At 33.7% G+C, this 16,539-nt stretch overlaps 1 long non-coding RNA gene across 1 annotated transcript; it reads left to right on the top strand.

Moving 5' to 3' along the window:
- Positions 1–383: 383 nt before the first annotated feature.
- On the top strand, positions 384–16,090 carry LOC141542417 (uncharacterized). The gene is made up of 3 exons (XR_012482145.1): positions 384–465; positions 12,372–12,537; positions 13,937–16,090. It is a non-coding gene; the product is annotated as an uncharacterized LOC141542417 (long non-coding RNA).
- Positions 16,091–16,539: the final 449 nt, after the last annotated feature.

The raw sequence follows: 16,539 nt of genomic DNA, 5'->3' as shown, positions 1-16,539 counted from the left end.
CCAATATGAGTCAGTTTATGGTACAACAGTCCTGTTGGCTTCTTCTCTCCACCAGTACTGGGTGGTACTCCTCCCATTCACCCACTTAATCTTGTGACATGAAGGGAGTAAATCTTCTCCTATTTTGAATTATGCAAATTATCTAGGACATTTCTTGAAAGATCTCCAAAAGGGAAGAAGAAAGAACAGCACTAGTTGCACCAGATATTGGGACTTTATCTCTCAAAATTAGTTTTCATAAGCATTATCTTGAGTCCAAAAACTATTACTAGGACTGTATCTAATGGGGATACATTGACAAAGAATGTTTCATTCAAAAAAATCTTCTTAACCACAAAATTTTTCAAGGGTAAGACAATTTGGTGTGCATGCAGAACTATTCTGTTTCTGAAATAGTTGTTGGTCTTGCTTTGCCAATCTCTGTTTATGCTGTGGAGCCTGGAGGATCAGTCTGGGGCTCTTGAGGTAAATTGTTGTTGGTTAGGAAGGGTATTTGCATAGCTATTTTCTTTACAAAGACTGTATCCAGAGGGGGCTGTTATCATACCTGGTCAAATCAGGTTGGCTGGATGAGCAAGTCTAAATGGTCTGTTTTTAAGAGAAACATTTAGAGTGTCTTAATGACAGTGAAATTGTTGACTGCCATTTTTTTTTCATTCCCTAAGTATTTTTAAGCTGTCAAGCTGGCAGCCTAAAAGAAAAAAAAAGAATGATACATTTATTCATGAAAAAGAATAAGCACATAATAGAGGACCTACTGTTTAAAGCTGTGGTGACTATAATAAGTACATGTAAATTTAAAACTGCTAAATTTAAAATGTATGAACTAAAAACTGTACAATTTTTTTGTTCCTGATCTTTAGGGGAAAAAAAGTGCCTCTCATCCTTTGAAAAGACATTGCTAAACTATAAAGCATATTAAAAAAGAATATTATAATTCATGTTACAAAGAATATCAAAAGCTAGCAAATGAGTCAGAGGCTGTTTGCTATTTGCCACTGTCTAAATCCCTTAGTCCTATGAAGGCTTACTGAAAAGCTATATGCTTTATTAGTACACAGGAAAGGGATTCTACAGTGAACTTTGCAGCAATATGTTCCTGGAGAAAAAAAAATTCTCCTTTATTAGTGGTGGTAAAAATAAATGGAGAAGGATTAGACTTCATCTAATATGGAAAAAACAATTTGAAATATTTTTTATTACTTTTTTGGGGGGGAACCTGAATACAAATCTTCAATCGCTTTTTATTTAGTACTTTTTAATTGGAAAGAAAAGAACACATTTTTAAAAAGTTATGAAATATAGGCATCAATGAGGAGAGGGAAAAGAAGTTATATATAAAATTATCCAGGTTTTTTTCCCAGAATATTTAATTTCCTAATTTGTGTCTTTTATTTATTTCACCTCTGATTTATTCACTTATTTAATCTTTCATTTTATTTTGTCTTACAATGTTATATTTTTATTTCTTTTATTAATTTTCATTATTGGGAATTGAGGATCATTTCTACTGGTTAGAAGATCATTTGGATGGCTGAAACTTATCTTATAGAATATTAAATTTTATTTGGGGCCTCAAATATTCTAAAGATAATAAATAAGAAGAAATGAGGAAAGGAATACAACATCAAATTTTAATTAAACCTTCTCAAGTGATTTAATTAACTTTATTTGTGGAAGGATCAAAACTGCCTCAGTCTCTATGGTTATCTCTGGGACATGTAAATCTTTACTTTCAATTAGCCAATTGTGAACTCTGAACACTGGAAACAACTTTATTATGTAACTCAATCTAGTTAAATTTGTTAACACTTTTATGGCCTCAGAAGATATATGAGATCATGATTCTTTTTAAATGAGTTTTTTCTTCTTCTTTTTTTAAATAATATTTTATTTTTTCCAAATAAGTGCAAAGATATTTTTAAACATTTCTCTTTGCAAAACTTTGTGTTCCAATTTTTTTTTTAACTATTACCCTCTCCCCCGCCCCAAGAAAGCAAGCAATCCAATATAGGTTAAACATTTACATTTGTTTTTTTTTAATGTTGAGTTCTCGATTCTTTTCCTTATTACTCCCCCAATCCCTATTAATAAAGCACATAAAATGGTGCAAAATATTTCCATAAAAGTCATATTGTGAAAGAAAATATAATTTCTCCCCCTCAAGAAAAAATAAAGTTGAGAAAGAGAGAAAGAAAGAGTGCTTCAATCTATATTCAGACAAAAATTTATTTAGCCATTCCCCAAATGATAGTATTTCCTCAGTTTCCAATTTTTGTCTGAGAAGAGAGCTGCTACAAATATTTTTGTACATATAGAGACCTATTCAAACATTTTCAATAGGTTGAACATTTGGTGATGGATGATTTGGCTACATGAAATAGATTTTTTTTTAAAATGGCACAGTCTTATGTATAGAGGGACTCTGACTTCTTCCTTAATAATTGTATAAAAATGATAAAAAGAGAGCAAGAATATTATAGAAACCACAACATTTTCATGTAGCCTACATATATTAAACTTTTCTGATTTTGTTATTATTTTTCTAGTGAACAATAAGTTGATACACTAAGTCAGACACTAAAATAAATACATATAGAAGGAATTATGTAGTTCAGTGGACAGAGTATAGGACTTGGAATTAAGACCTCGAGTTCCAAGTTCAAATTCTGAGTCAAATAGTAACTAGTTGTGTGACCCTGAACAAGCCAATTTTTTTTTATGTATCAGTTTTTTTCATCTATAAAATGGAGAAAATAATAGCACCAATCTCTCATGCTTGTTAAGAGGATGAAATGCATTATGCTATGTGAAATGCTACATAAATGCTAGCTATTATTATTTTTGATATTGTTAAATAGAATTGTAACTACTATATTTGCTTCAAATTTCCTTATGTCAGATATACAAAGAATTCAAATGAATATTGACAATCATCATTCAGGATATTATTTAAGAGCAAGTCATTGAGCTTTACTTTATTCATTATTCAGGGATGACAGAATTGAAAAAAATATTTTTCTTTTAAAAAGTATTATTTCCTGTTATCCCAGTTTACGATACATAAAGTTTAGGCTTGATGAATACATAGCACTCCTTTTTTTCCTATTAGTACTATCACCAAGCTTCAGAATATCATGGCAGTCTGCCAACATTAGCATTGAGATGATTTTCAGGGTTATCAAAAATAATTTCTTACCACCTTAGAAAAATTACAGAGTAGATGAATTTTTTGTAGGCAGGAACCACCTCGGCACTCTGTTATGATTCCTGGAACCCTCTCTTGCCTATCTATCACGTATCAAATAGCATCTGACTATCTAAAGCCCTCATTGTCTTAAGCCCAAGAACCAGATCTGACCCTCTTTTAAGTGACTCAAGTTCTAAAATTATCTTTCTCACTTCTGCCAATTCCCAATCAAAAATCTCATTCTCACAGATCTTAGGTGAAGCTAGACAGTCTGGTAATGTGATTAAATATCCCATAAGAAGTGAACAAGCAATCCTCAATGGAGCAATTTTAATTTCAAACAAGAGACTTGCTTAGCCTTAGTTAGCCTTAGTCCACTCATTTGTGGAATACATGTGAGAGGCACAGATTCTTACCATTTCTAACCTCATCTTATTCCTCCAGATTTTCTGGGGCAGGACAAAGGGAAGCAAATAGGTAACTCTGTGCCTATCTTTTGCTTGGGAAAAAAGAGCACCTTTTCCCAAATAAGGATTAATTTTAGAGGATGAATTCCAGTTATTAGGGCTTTGTATTTACTTTATATTTTTATATTGTTTCTCCTGAGTAACATGAAAACTCATTGAAGAGAGAGATTGTTTTTGCTGCTGTCTTTATATTTCCAATGCCTGACAGAGCAGACAAATTCGTTCTTGTTATTCAGTCATGTCCAACTCCATATGGTTTGCCATTTCTTTGTCCAGTTCATTTTACATGTGAGGAAATTGTGTTAAGCAGGGTTATGGGTCACACAGGTCATAGAGGTAGTAAGTGTTTGAGGCCAGATTTGAATTTTAAAAGAGGAGGCTTCCTGACTCCCAGTCTGGTACTCTATCCATTGAGCCACCTATCTCCCTAAGCAGACTATAAATATTTGCAAATGCATGGATTTTTGATTTTTGAATGAATGAATTGAAGAGAACAGAGATTTAGAGTTAGTTCTAGGCAAAACTGGGATTGAAAAGAATTTTTCTTTGTGTTCTTCTAATTCTCTTTCTAGCCCCATTTCTTGTTTCTTTAGCATCTGTGACTTAACAGAACAATAGGGCTACCATTAGGAGGCTGAGGTTTGAATTCCAACTCAGCTGTTTTCTGGTTTTCTTTTGTGGTTTCTCATCTTTCTGAACTTTTTAGATCATAAACAGCTAACCAATTAATGGATAGAGAGAGTTTATATATCTTAAACAAAGGAAAGGAAAGTAAGAAATTTGGGGCAAATGTGGGCTAAGAAAGGAATGAATCAATAAACCCCATACCTATGGAGAGAGAAAGTTAGGAATTCCAGGTGTCAAGGCTGAGGCTTTTTGATACTCAAATGAGGAGACATTCTTCATTCAAGGCTTCATAAGACCGCGCCCTCCAAAATAAGATAACTTTGAGTCCCCTAATCAAAGTTAGGGGAATCTTTGGAGTTAGGGTTGTCTCCAAAATCCATAACATCTTTGAACATTATGAAGCTCCATAAACCACCGAATGGCTCAGACCTGCTTCAAAGCTGACTGTTGCTGATTTTTCTATATATCCAGCTTGATTTACTGTCAGTCACTGCAAAGGATTGTTGGTATGTCAAGCTAATACAATCAGTCCTCATACAGTTCTTATAGTTATCTGCATAATTACTTGGAGAGGGGGAAGCTCAAGCAAATCAAAGTATCCATTTCATACACACACACACATACACACACACACACACACATATATGCATATACATACACTTATATACATTTATTTATATGTATATATACAAATATATGCATTCACACCTATGTGGTGAGTAGCTAGAGAAGAAGCACTCTTACTGTTCTAGGAAATGCAGAAATGTTTGCTTAATTGATTCCCATTCCCAATGGAAGCAGAAAAGAGGTAACCACAATATTATTATACCTTTTAATATTAGTTACTACTGTTTTAAAGTCATACTGTTTCTTTTCTTCCCTTGGTGATAGATTCTCTGTTTTCAGCCTTATTTTCTCCCTCCTTAAGAACTCTAAATCTGCTAAACAATACTAGTTATCTTTCTTCTAGTACCAGCTTTTCCATTCATTATTTAAATCTAAATTCCTGATTATTCCTCTCCAGTGCCAGATATTTGATTATAATGAGGCAAACAAGCAAGGCTAGCAAATTGTGCTTCTTTCTAAATACTCTTATCGATCAACTGATTTAAAACTCAGAATTACAAAGCAGAAACATGTTTGTGGGATTCTGAACTTCTGGAAGTCAATAACATTAGATACTTCTTTTTCTTCTTCTGGCCTTCAATTTTGGTTTCAAATGTTAGAGAAAGTGAAGGGGATGGAGGCAGAATTGGAGTGGGTAGTTCATTTTTTTGATATTTCCTAGATATAAATATGATCTGGGAGTATGATTTAGAGAATGAATTATTGCCCATAGCAAAAAGGCTTATGATATCCCTCAAATAGCTCTTATTGTAAATAAAATGAATAGAAGGGGAATTATAATTGTTCCAGATAACCTTTACTCATCTGTCAAATGAAAATAACAATTCAAATTAATAAGTGATTCTAACTTTTTATGTTTTTTTTTGTAATAAGATTTTTGATATAGGAGACGGGGTAGTCATTTGGTGAGAATGAGGTTTAATTGATGGATAACCTCCATGATGTATTAACATTCATCAAAAGCTCAGAGCTCTTGAGGAAGACCCGTCATTGAGTGGATCTCCTGTGGAAGTTTTATGGAAGAACATGAACAAGATATACATAAGATAAGAGCACATAGGTGGTTGCAGTCTGCACTGTAGGAAGGATATCTATGTGGATGAGATCACAGATAGAATAGTCCAAGTATCATTCTGCCATATATAGTTTAGCAAATCTCTTAAACACGAATGGATTAAAATAAAAATTGATAAATTTTTGTCTAATAGACCTCTATCTAATGTCATATAAGTAGTTTTAAAGGGTTGAGGTTTTTTTGTTTGTTTGTTTGTTTTACTTTTAGAAAAGACAAAGTATGTTTATAAAGTATAGACTTCAATGACTCTGGAAGAGAGAGTGAGGGTAACAACTTTGTACAACTCTGCCTCACTTAAATCTAATTCACTCTCTATTCAAAACATTACCCTTTGCTGTCATTGGTTCTCCTCAAAAATGAAGGACAAACAACAATAACAAATTTTAATTTTCATACTGGGGGAAGAATAATTTAGTTGGTATTTGGCATTTCCTCCAAAGTAGACAATGCAAGGCCCAAGTTTCACAGCAGTAAGTGTCTGCTCATTTAATCACAGAATTAAAATGTATGAATTTACAGCTAAAATTCGTCTTGTCTAGTCCCTTGTCTTTATGTGGTTCAGCTTTAAAACTACATAGGATATCACCCTAAGTGAATATTCCACTACTTCCCTCTATTTGCACACAGCAGTGATTAATAAATGTTCAATTGATCTTTTTCTATTGTTTAGTTGCCAGGAACACTTAAAAAATCTTCTAAGACTCTTCTAAGTAAGGCTGGACTTCAGATAATAAATGGGATGCTTGATCTGAAGGGAAGAATCTGTGAATTGAGGTCTTATAAAGCTGTTGTTAACTGGCAACCAACCATGCAGAAGGGACCTGAGTGCTTCGGGCCACTGCTTCAGGATTAGCAAAGGATCCTGCTGAGTCTGGTCCTCATTGGTCTAAAGTCATGATTCCCATCTACTGTTGTCTTCTATAATCCTCCTTCAATGGGAGGTGGAACCCAAATGCCACTTCCGCTACTAAGCATTAGAGACCCTTAGAGTTCAAAATGTTTATCCTGGTTCCTCTGAAACCAAGAGCTTTCCACTCCAAGACTTTTCAAACAAAATTCAAAACAGTGCTTTAGGAGCAGGATTTCAAGGGAAGGCCAAACAAAAGCCTGCCAACTCCATGGTTTTCAGTCAAAAGAACTCCTGCAACAGTCTTTTGAAACTTAGTTCCAATAAAATAACATTCCTGTACCAGAGTTTGAATCACATTTCCTCTGTCCACACAGTTTCTACAGTCTCGCCAGATAGAGCACTAACCCTCTACTTCCTGATCTTTTTTTTTTTTTTTAATCCCAACTGCCCTGATTTTTATATGCTAATTATCTCCAGCTGCAATATCTTCCGAACCTCTTTAGCATGGCTTGGCCTAAACCCACATCTCCACATTTCACCAAAGGGACAAGTAAAAGGGATCTTGCCTTGTGGCAGGAGGCCAAGGGTGAAGAAAGAGAAGATTGAAGCTTTTCAGAAAATATAAATGTAGATACAAATTTGAAATCAGAAATAAAATACCATAATTTTTTTCTTGGAGACAGTAACAGAGAGCAAGAGGAACCTGTTCCATGTTTCATCAGTCATGAAGATGAATGGTTCCATGGAAAGCTTAAATCATGGAATTTCCCCATGAATGATTCCCCCAACATGTAACAAAAACAATATCACCTCATTTGAATGAATCAGTGCAATTGGTATTATTTATCCTCTAGAATATCTGTAGACCACAGCTAAGAACTACTTCTGCCATCACTGTAAAAGTTATGTGGCATACCATGTGAAACCTCATACTGTGTGGTAAAGAAAATAATGATATCCTTGAAAAACGAACTACATGGCGTTTTTTTCAAAATAATATGTTTTCTTTGGATTCTATGACTTTGTTTTCAGAGTTGACAGTCTCAGTCTCCCTGTATTTTATGTAGTGGTATCACTTCATGTTTTCTCTACAGACAGTAGAGAAGGTTGTAACATTATCTACAAACAAGTGTGAAGACTTCTATTTTATAGAAAAGGTTTTGAATAGGACCTGAATGGAAGCTCATTCTTCTGCCTATCTTTAATCATAGATTCAAATATTTTTGTGAATGATTTTTGTTTTGTCTTATTATTATATTACCTTATAAACTCCTTTGAAAAGGCAAGGGTTATCTTTTGAGGATGACACTCTTAAATACAGGCTCACTCTCAGCCAGACATATTTCCATAATATAAAGCCCTGAAGAAACCAGAGCTCATCAAAATGAACTAATGAAACAGAATTTTAGCATTGAAAATTTTGACTATGTAATACAAAAATGAATATAACTATCATGTGGTGAGTGGAATTTTTGTCCAGGAGGGAAGGCATATACTTTTTCCCTGGGAATGAGCAGGGAGTAGCTCCTGATTGAGTATCTCCTTCCCATAGCAACTGTTGTTCTTGTGCCTCTACTCATGATCTTCAGGAAGCAGAGGGTCCAAATGCTTTCACAGGATTCTTTCAAGAACATAGACCACTCCTTTCTAGCACTCATGGTGTGACTGTCTCCCATGCAATTCTTTGTCCAAATTTTTTTCTCCCTTGCATGTACATTTTGTCCCAGGTTCACTATAATCTAGGTACAGTCTAGATCTTCTTTAAAATAGTCTGGTAAATAATTTTCTAACTTTTTCTTAAATACTTCAAATGAGAAACAATCCATAACTTCCTTGAGGGAGTAAAATAATTGTTTTGAATGAATATTAAGTAATTAAATTTTAAAAAGAAGATGGGACTTTAGTTGGGACTTGGTGGAAGTTAGGAAGCAGAGATGAAAAAAAGAATCCTTTCCTGGCATGGGATGTGGGTCATCAGTGAAAATGGCCAGAGTTAAGAAATGGATTGTTTGTGGAGCAACAAGAAGGCCATTATCATTGGATTGAAGGGTATATAGTAGGAAGTGAGGTGAAAGAGACTTGGAAAGTGGAAGAGGGGGGACTTATGTGAAGAAGGGCTTTGAATGCCCAATATAGGATTTTGAATTAAGTCCTAGAGACAATAAAAAGCCATTAAATTTTATGCAGTAGGGGAATTATATGGTTGAACCAGTGCTTTAGGAACATCACTTTAGCAAGTAATAGAGGATGAATTACAGTTGAAGATACTTAAGGAAAGAAGACCTACTAACAAGAGTATTGAAGCTTGTACAAGGGTAATGGCAGTATAAGAAAAAAAGAAGGGGATGTATTCAAGAGATATTGATTGCAAAGGTGAAATCAGCAGGTTTTGGTAAAAGATTGGAGATAGGGATGGAGTAAGAGATAGTGAGGAGTTACGGATGGCATCTGAGGAACTGGAAGCATAATATTCCCCTTGATAGTTATAGGGAAGTTGGGAGGAAGAGGAGGTATAGGGAGAAAGATAATAAGCTCACTTTTGGCATATAAAGTTTGAGATGCTTACTGGTCATTATCCTAGATGAAGACCCAGAAAAGGTGACTGAGAAGGAGCAATCTGATATATAGGAGGAAAATCAGGAGAGAGTACTGTTTTGAAAACCAAGAGAAAAGAAACTCTCAAGAGAATATAATCAACAATATCAAAAGGTGCAGAGGGGTAAAGAAGTGAGAAAAGGTCATTAGATTTGGCAATTAAAAGATAATTTTGGAGAAAGCAATTTCAGTAGAATCATGTGGTTAGGTGTTGGATTGTAAAGGTTAAGAAATGAGGAGAGAAATTAGAAATACATTTATCCTTTCCACATCATGAAGTTTAGAACCATGGTGCCCCTGTGAAGTGAAAAATCTTAGTAAAAATTTTTGATCCTTTTGTACCAGAGAAGAAATCTGAATTTTTTCTTTTTTCTTTTATAGGGTATATATGTACTGTTAGGATCCTTACAAGGTGCTAAGCCGGTACTTAACAATTCTCTAGCTCAGAGTTCACACCTTTAAAGGAGTTCAAACCTTTAAAGGAGTTTACACCTTTAAAGGAGTTTGCTCATGGATTCTGTAAGGAGTTGCCACAAGCCCATGGAGTACCCACAAGCCTATTCTCTGGGAGGATATAAGGAGCCAATATTGAGTGGGGGAATCAGTGTGATTTGAGTCAAGGAGAGAACTTCAGGGAAGCTCAAAGAGATTCAGAGCTAGGATTCAGTGGATTTGAAAGTCCAAGAGATTCACAAGGGAGAATATTAGGATCCTTACAAGGTGCTAAGTCAGTATTTAACAATTCTCTAGCTCAGAGTTCACACCTTTAAAGGAGTTCAAACCTTTAAAGGTGTAAACTCCTTTAAAGCCCCACGTTGGGCGCCAAAATATAATGTTCTGTTGTCTCTAGATTGTAATCCTTCTCTGGGAGGAGGTTTCTTGTGGGGTTTCTGGAGACAGCTCCAGCCAGCACCAAGGTAGACGTGGGAATGAATCAGACTCTGCCTCCAAGAGGGTGGGATTAAGGGCTTCCCAGAATTCAATCCTAGTTGTGAATCTCCCAGAAGTCCATGAGCAGGCTTTTCCTTTAGACTTGTGAATCTCCTGGACTTGCAAATCCACTGAATCCTGGCTCTGAATCTCCTCAAGCTTCCCTGAAGTTCTCTCCTTGACTCAAATAAGACTGACTCTGCCACTCAATGTTGGCTCCTTATATCCTCCCAGAGAATGGGCTTGTGGGTACTCCTTACAGAACCAATGAGCAAAGTCCTTTAAAGATGTAAACTCTGAACTAGAGAATTGTTAAGTACTGACTTAGCACCTTGTAAGGATCCTAACAATGTACTTTCTTGTAAAATTTGGGTTATTTGTTCATAGGCTCTGTGTAATCTGCTGGCCTTCACATATTGACTGTAGCTTCCACAAAACTTTTTTTTTAATCCCATTTAATTTTTTTATGTCAATCTGCCTTAGATTGAAATTGCAATAGGGAAAGTCACAATGTGCAAGAGCTAACTAATCTCTTGTAGACAGCATTTTCAAAGAGAAGAGGAGATATAGGCCAATAGTGGGGATTGAAGTATCAAACATGGGCTTAATATGTTAGAGTACAAAGATTACAAAAATTAGAGACTGGATTAGAAGGTTAGACTGAGGTAAGAGGAATTAAGGGATTCATATAAGGGGGTAAGGGTTTCAGGTAATTTTTAAAAAGGAAAAAGAAAGCAAAAGTATGAAAGAGTTGAACTTGTGATATGAAATATATGATTAGAATAAGAACATTAATAATCCTATTGTATTCAGCCTTGAACAGACAACATCTAGAGTACTTTGTTCATTTGCACTTCATTCTAAGAAGGGGCAATGATGAGCTAGAGCATGTCTAAAAGAGGGAAATCAGGAGGGAAAGGATCCTCAGAACAATTTCATGTAAGTTGAAGAAACTGGTTTTGTTTAGCATGGAAAAGAGAAGACCTCACTGGAATAACTGCCTTTAAACATATGGAGGTTTGTGTTGGGAAAGAGAGATTTGATTTATTCTATGTGACTCTCAAAGGATAGATTCAGGATCAACAAGCCAAAACTATAAGGAGGCAAATTTAATTAAGGTATGAGGAAGAAATTCATAATTATAGCTTTTTTGAAAATAGAACACTTTTCTTTATGAGGTAGGGTACTCCCTGTGATGCAATGTACACAAGCAGAGATATTGGAGATATTGCAATTCTTGCCTTGGGTATGACTTTCTTAAGATTTTTACTGCCTCTGAAATGTCAAATTGCTCACCAATAACAAGTATTTATTAGGCCCCTGTTAAATTTAGACATTATGTTAAGTGCTGAGGATAAGAAAAATAAATATGAAACATTCCATATCCTTGAGTTTAAATACTAATGAAGCAGAAGTAAATGTAATATGTACACTGAATATATGAAGCATATATAAATTCTATATATGTTATTTTGTGATTGGGGATAAAGACCTAAAACAGAAGATCATTAATTCAACATACCTGTTAGAAAGTCACTCTAAAGGGTATTAACAAAAGTCTTTTTGAATTTGTGGCCATGCTGCTCTGATATTGATTTGATTTTCTTCTTTGGATAAAATTAAATGAATGGAAGTTTACTTTTTACTTCCTTATTAGGCTAAAACAGCAACATAAGTATTTGTTGAGGTAAAAAGTGTCTGAAACAGAAGGGAAGCTTAAAGAGGAAAGACAAACGGCCCATTCATTGAATCCCTTATAAAACTTCCCAAGTTGGGGGCAGCTAGGTGTTGCAGTGGATAGAGCGCCAGCCTTGAATTCAGGAGGACACAAGTTCAAATCTGTTCTCAGACACTTAACACTTCCTAGCTGTGTGACCCTGGGCAAGTCACTTAACCCCAGCCTTAAAAATAATAATAATAATAAAATAAAATAAAATAATAAAACTTCCCAAGTTAAGCTGTGAAATGAAAAATATAGAAGATTTTAATGAGATTTTTGTTGTTTTTAAGGTTCTAGAGAAAAAGATATGATTGTAATGAGAAACAGTTTTGGAATACGACATCCTTCTGGTCATTTAGAGCACAAAACTGTTGATCTTGTGGTATATGGTGAGGTCAAAGAATTTTCAGCTATGGCTAAGACTGCTGGTTTGCCAGCAGCCATGGCTGCCAAGAGGTAAGCAGTATTCATTGTATGCTTGAATCAGATGTGACATCTTCCTTCTTTCTTTCCTTTCTTTCTTTCTTTCACAGCTACTTTCTGTTACTCATTTCTTGGACACATATCCATTATTTACCAGATACAACACAAAGTTACACATTCAAGTCACTGAGGAGTTTTGGGGCAGCCAAGAATTATATGCTATTAGATGATTTTTTTTGTCATAGTTGCCTGCTTTATCAACTCTGGGGATTAGTGACTGAAAAATCACAGACATAGATATTAATATTTCCTTTCCTTTCATTATGTTAGTTAGTTTTGCTAAACAGTTCCTTCCCTTTTTATTCCGTGTTATAATGTATATTTTCATTTATTCTGATTTTAGAGGGGAGAAGAGAAATATAGTAGTAGATAATATAAAAACAAAAGATACCAATAACCACAAGATTCTAATTATCTTTTCACCCCACTCCCGTACAATATCATTCAACTAGCTAAGCAATCGTGAATCAAATATATATTGTATAATTAAAAATGACTCATTTATATAATGCTTTAAGGTTTACAAAGCATTTTTATGACCTATTTATAGATGAGACATCATATTGTTTATATGGATTTGTTGTGAATTTTTTTTGGTAGATAAGGAAACTGAATCTTAAAAAGTTTGAGTTAAATGCTCAGGGGCATATAGCTAAGTAATATCAGAACCAAGCACAGGCCTTCTGATTCTGTGTTCATCCCACTATATCATATAACAGGCAAATTCTCCCCTTCAGGTTATATCAGACTCTAGAGAGAATTATAAAGGAACACATCAGCAAGTACATCACAGGGTCATGCCAGTTGTATAGATGACTGCTAATTGAATTGGGTAAAAATTAATCAGGAATAGAGTCACCAAAAAAGTATTTATTAAGCTTGGCTAAAATAAAGTAAAATTGATTGTTTTTTCCTCCAAGCTGAGTAGAGAATTGCTTAATGATATATGGAGTCATTGAAAATTATTCTGAAAGGGATCAAAAGAATCAGACTGATTATATCATTAGCATAGTACCTAACACATAGGTACTTGATATATACTTGTTTCATTTTCTCTCTTTTTGTTTTCCTTTTTCTGTATGGATCATCCTAAGGAGTACTTGTGGTTGATCAGAGAGTGAGTGATACTTTCAGTTGCTAACTTTTAATTTATCACTGCTCTGCCTAGTCATATGATTAAGTTCAGCCAAAAGTTCTATTACCTGAAACAAGTTTCCTGAAAGTCTTAGTATTTAATTTGCCACTGTAGAATTTTCTTTAATCATCAGATTAAATAGTTCAACTTAAGTTTTAGTAGAAATGTGTTTTGTTTATAGAGTTTCTTGCACTTGTTTCTCAAATATTAATTACACATTTATTTTCTTCTTTTCAGTGAAATTAAAGCAAAAGGCTTGATAGGGCCTTTTACAAAGGAGATCTATGGACCAATATTGGAGTGTATTAAAGCAGAAGGCATTATCTATACAACTCAAAGCACCATTAAGCAGTGATTGGGAATAACCATGTCATTCTATCTACCAGACACCAAAACTTGCCAAAGGGCTCCAAACTTTTTTCTCTTTTAAATAGTATTTTTTTCTCTAATTAAATATCAAGACAATTTTTAGCATGTCCCTTTTATAAGATTTTAAGTTCCAAATTTTTGTTCTTTTCTCTGCTCCCCTCTTCCTAAAATGGTAGACAATTTGCTATAGATTATGCATGTGCTATAATGTAAAATATATTTCCATATTAGTCATAGTTGTAAAAGAAGAAATAGATCAAAAGGACAAAAAGCACACAAAAATTATGTAAGAGAAAAAAAAGCATGCTTCCATCTGCATTCAGAGACCATCAATTCTTTTTCTGAATGTAGATAGCATTTTCAAAGGATCCCAAACTTTTGAGCCATTATCACACTTCCCAATGTATTATTTTTTGGTATAATGCACCAACACATATTTTTGATTGAAGGAAATGAATAATATTTACGAAAATATAATTCTGTTTTTCATAATAATTCTTTGGTACATCTTTTGTCACTACTAATTGTAAAAGAAGTTAATTTTTAACTACATATTTTTCCTGTGTATATATAAAAGTGAAGATAAATGGACTCTGTTAATTTATTGTACATTTTTCTTAATATCTTAGGAATTCATTTCTCTAAGTATATGAACATAGATTCTTCCACTAGAATTTTTAGCCTGTTTGAAAGAATATTTATATATATATATTTTTTCAAGTCTAAAGAGTTGGTTTTAGATTGCTTTACTTGTACCTATCAATGAAACTTTTAGATAATAGAAGTCAATATTTCTTTTAACATTTTATATTCTCAATATAAACAGCCCCTGAAAAGAAAGGTACAGAGAAGGTGAGGGGATTTTTCGAAGTCAAACAACCATTTAGTGGCAGTCATGCTACAGTTAATGTCATAACTTCTAGTCCCTACTTTTTCCTTTCCTCCATTATGGCCACTTCTGAAATGTTTCACTTTGGGCAATTCTCTGTTCTAATGCAACTATGAATATTTACATGTTATTATTTGGCCATTGTAGTGTAAAGGCGCAGTAAAGAGGGCATTTTAAGGCACAATTTCAGCCATCCAAGAATTTGAAGTTTTCAGTTTGTGGCTTTTCATTTCTCCATCCTTCTCAATAATGGGACATCCTATTTTAATTGCTATTAACATGCTTTTTTCCTTCTCTTAATGCTGTGCATTAATTTTAAGAAGAGGCTTTGACCTAATTTTAGGCTCTGGATCAGGCTTATTTTTGTGGAGTGTGTGTAATTAGTTGCCAATTGGTTGTAACTTTCTTTACTTTTTTATCCTGTGGTGGAAGATTTCTTTGGACCTCTTATGTGATTTCATTGCTCATTAAAAAAGATTAGCACCTAAGTTTGCTTGGATGGAAAGCCAAAGATAAACATAGAGAAATAAATTAAATGTAAGATGAATGAAGAAAGAATGATTTGTTTAATAGGTCTGTTTCTTATTTACATACTTATTTGATTTAGATTAAAAAAGTAATACTTTTGGATCATTTATTTAAATTTTCAGAATTTCTATTTTAGTATTTAGTATAATTGCATTTTAAACAATTTTTCTAGATATATTTAGATTAGATATGTCATTATTGCTAAGGGAAATCATGTCTCTCATGTTTTAGAATATTTAAAACCATATCCATTAATGAAACATTTTTAAAACATGAAGTTCAGTTCCTTTATTCTCAAAATCAAATACCTTATAAGGGATAGGGTGGGCTATATGGTGGCTTATTGATTTCTTTTCCCCATAGGTAAAAGTGTTAGTTTTATGTTCTAAACTATCAGCATAAACACAACTTTATATCTGCTCACTCAAAAGCCAACAAAAGTACTGATTTTTAAAAACTTTTTAGTTGATTATTTGAATTTGTCCAAGATAAAAAAATGCTCTTTTAAAACAAAGTACTATTTGTTGATTTTGTCTGTATGAATGAAACATGTAAAGATAATGAGACTATGCTTTGCATAGAAAATAAATGTCTCTAAAATTTAACATATGCTTGAGTTCTCTTTTGTTTCTCAAAATTATTGATTGTTTGAGTAAAAGTTTCTAGGAGACTTTTGATGGAAAATATTTGTTTGAATTATGATTGTTAAAGAATATACTATGTGAAATGGCACAAAAAAGAAAAATTATTCATAAATGCAGCTCTTCATGTGAGCTGTGAAATACAAACATTTTAGTGGTTTGACAGCCTTAGATGCTAATCCACTAAGACTTGTTGACTCCAAAAATTCTTCAGAATACTATTTTTCCAATCCAAATTACATTGAGCAATGGTAAAATATGTTTATATCAGACTGATAAGAATTAAGAACCTGGGGGAATCATAATTGTAAGAAAGGTGACTTAGCATTTAGATTTTAAAGAGAGAGGCCATTTGGAAGTAAAATTTTACCATTGAGGTAGTTGGAAAACTGTTCTACAATTAATTTGATCTT

This window comes from Sminthopsis crassicaudata, chromosome 5 (assembly GCF_048593235.1).
Source record: "Sminthopsis crassicaudata isolate SCR6 chromosome 5, ASM4859323v1, whole genome shotgun sequence".
In the NCBI taxonomy this organism is placed as follows: Eukaryota; Metazoa; Chordata; class Mammalia; order Dasyuromorphia; family Dasyuridae; genus Sminthopsis; species Sminthopsis crassicaudata.
Note: the sequence above shows the minus strand (reverse complement) of the source record. Positions and strands in the feature narration are given on the sequence as shown.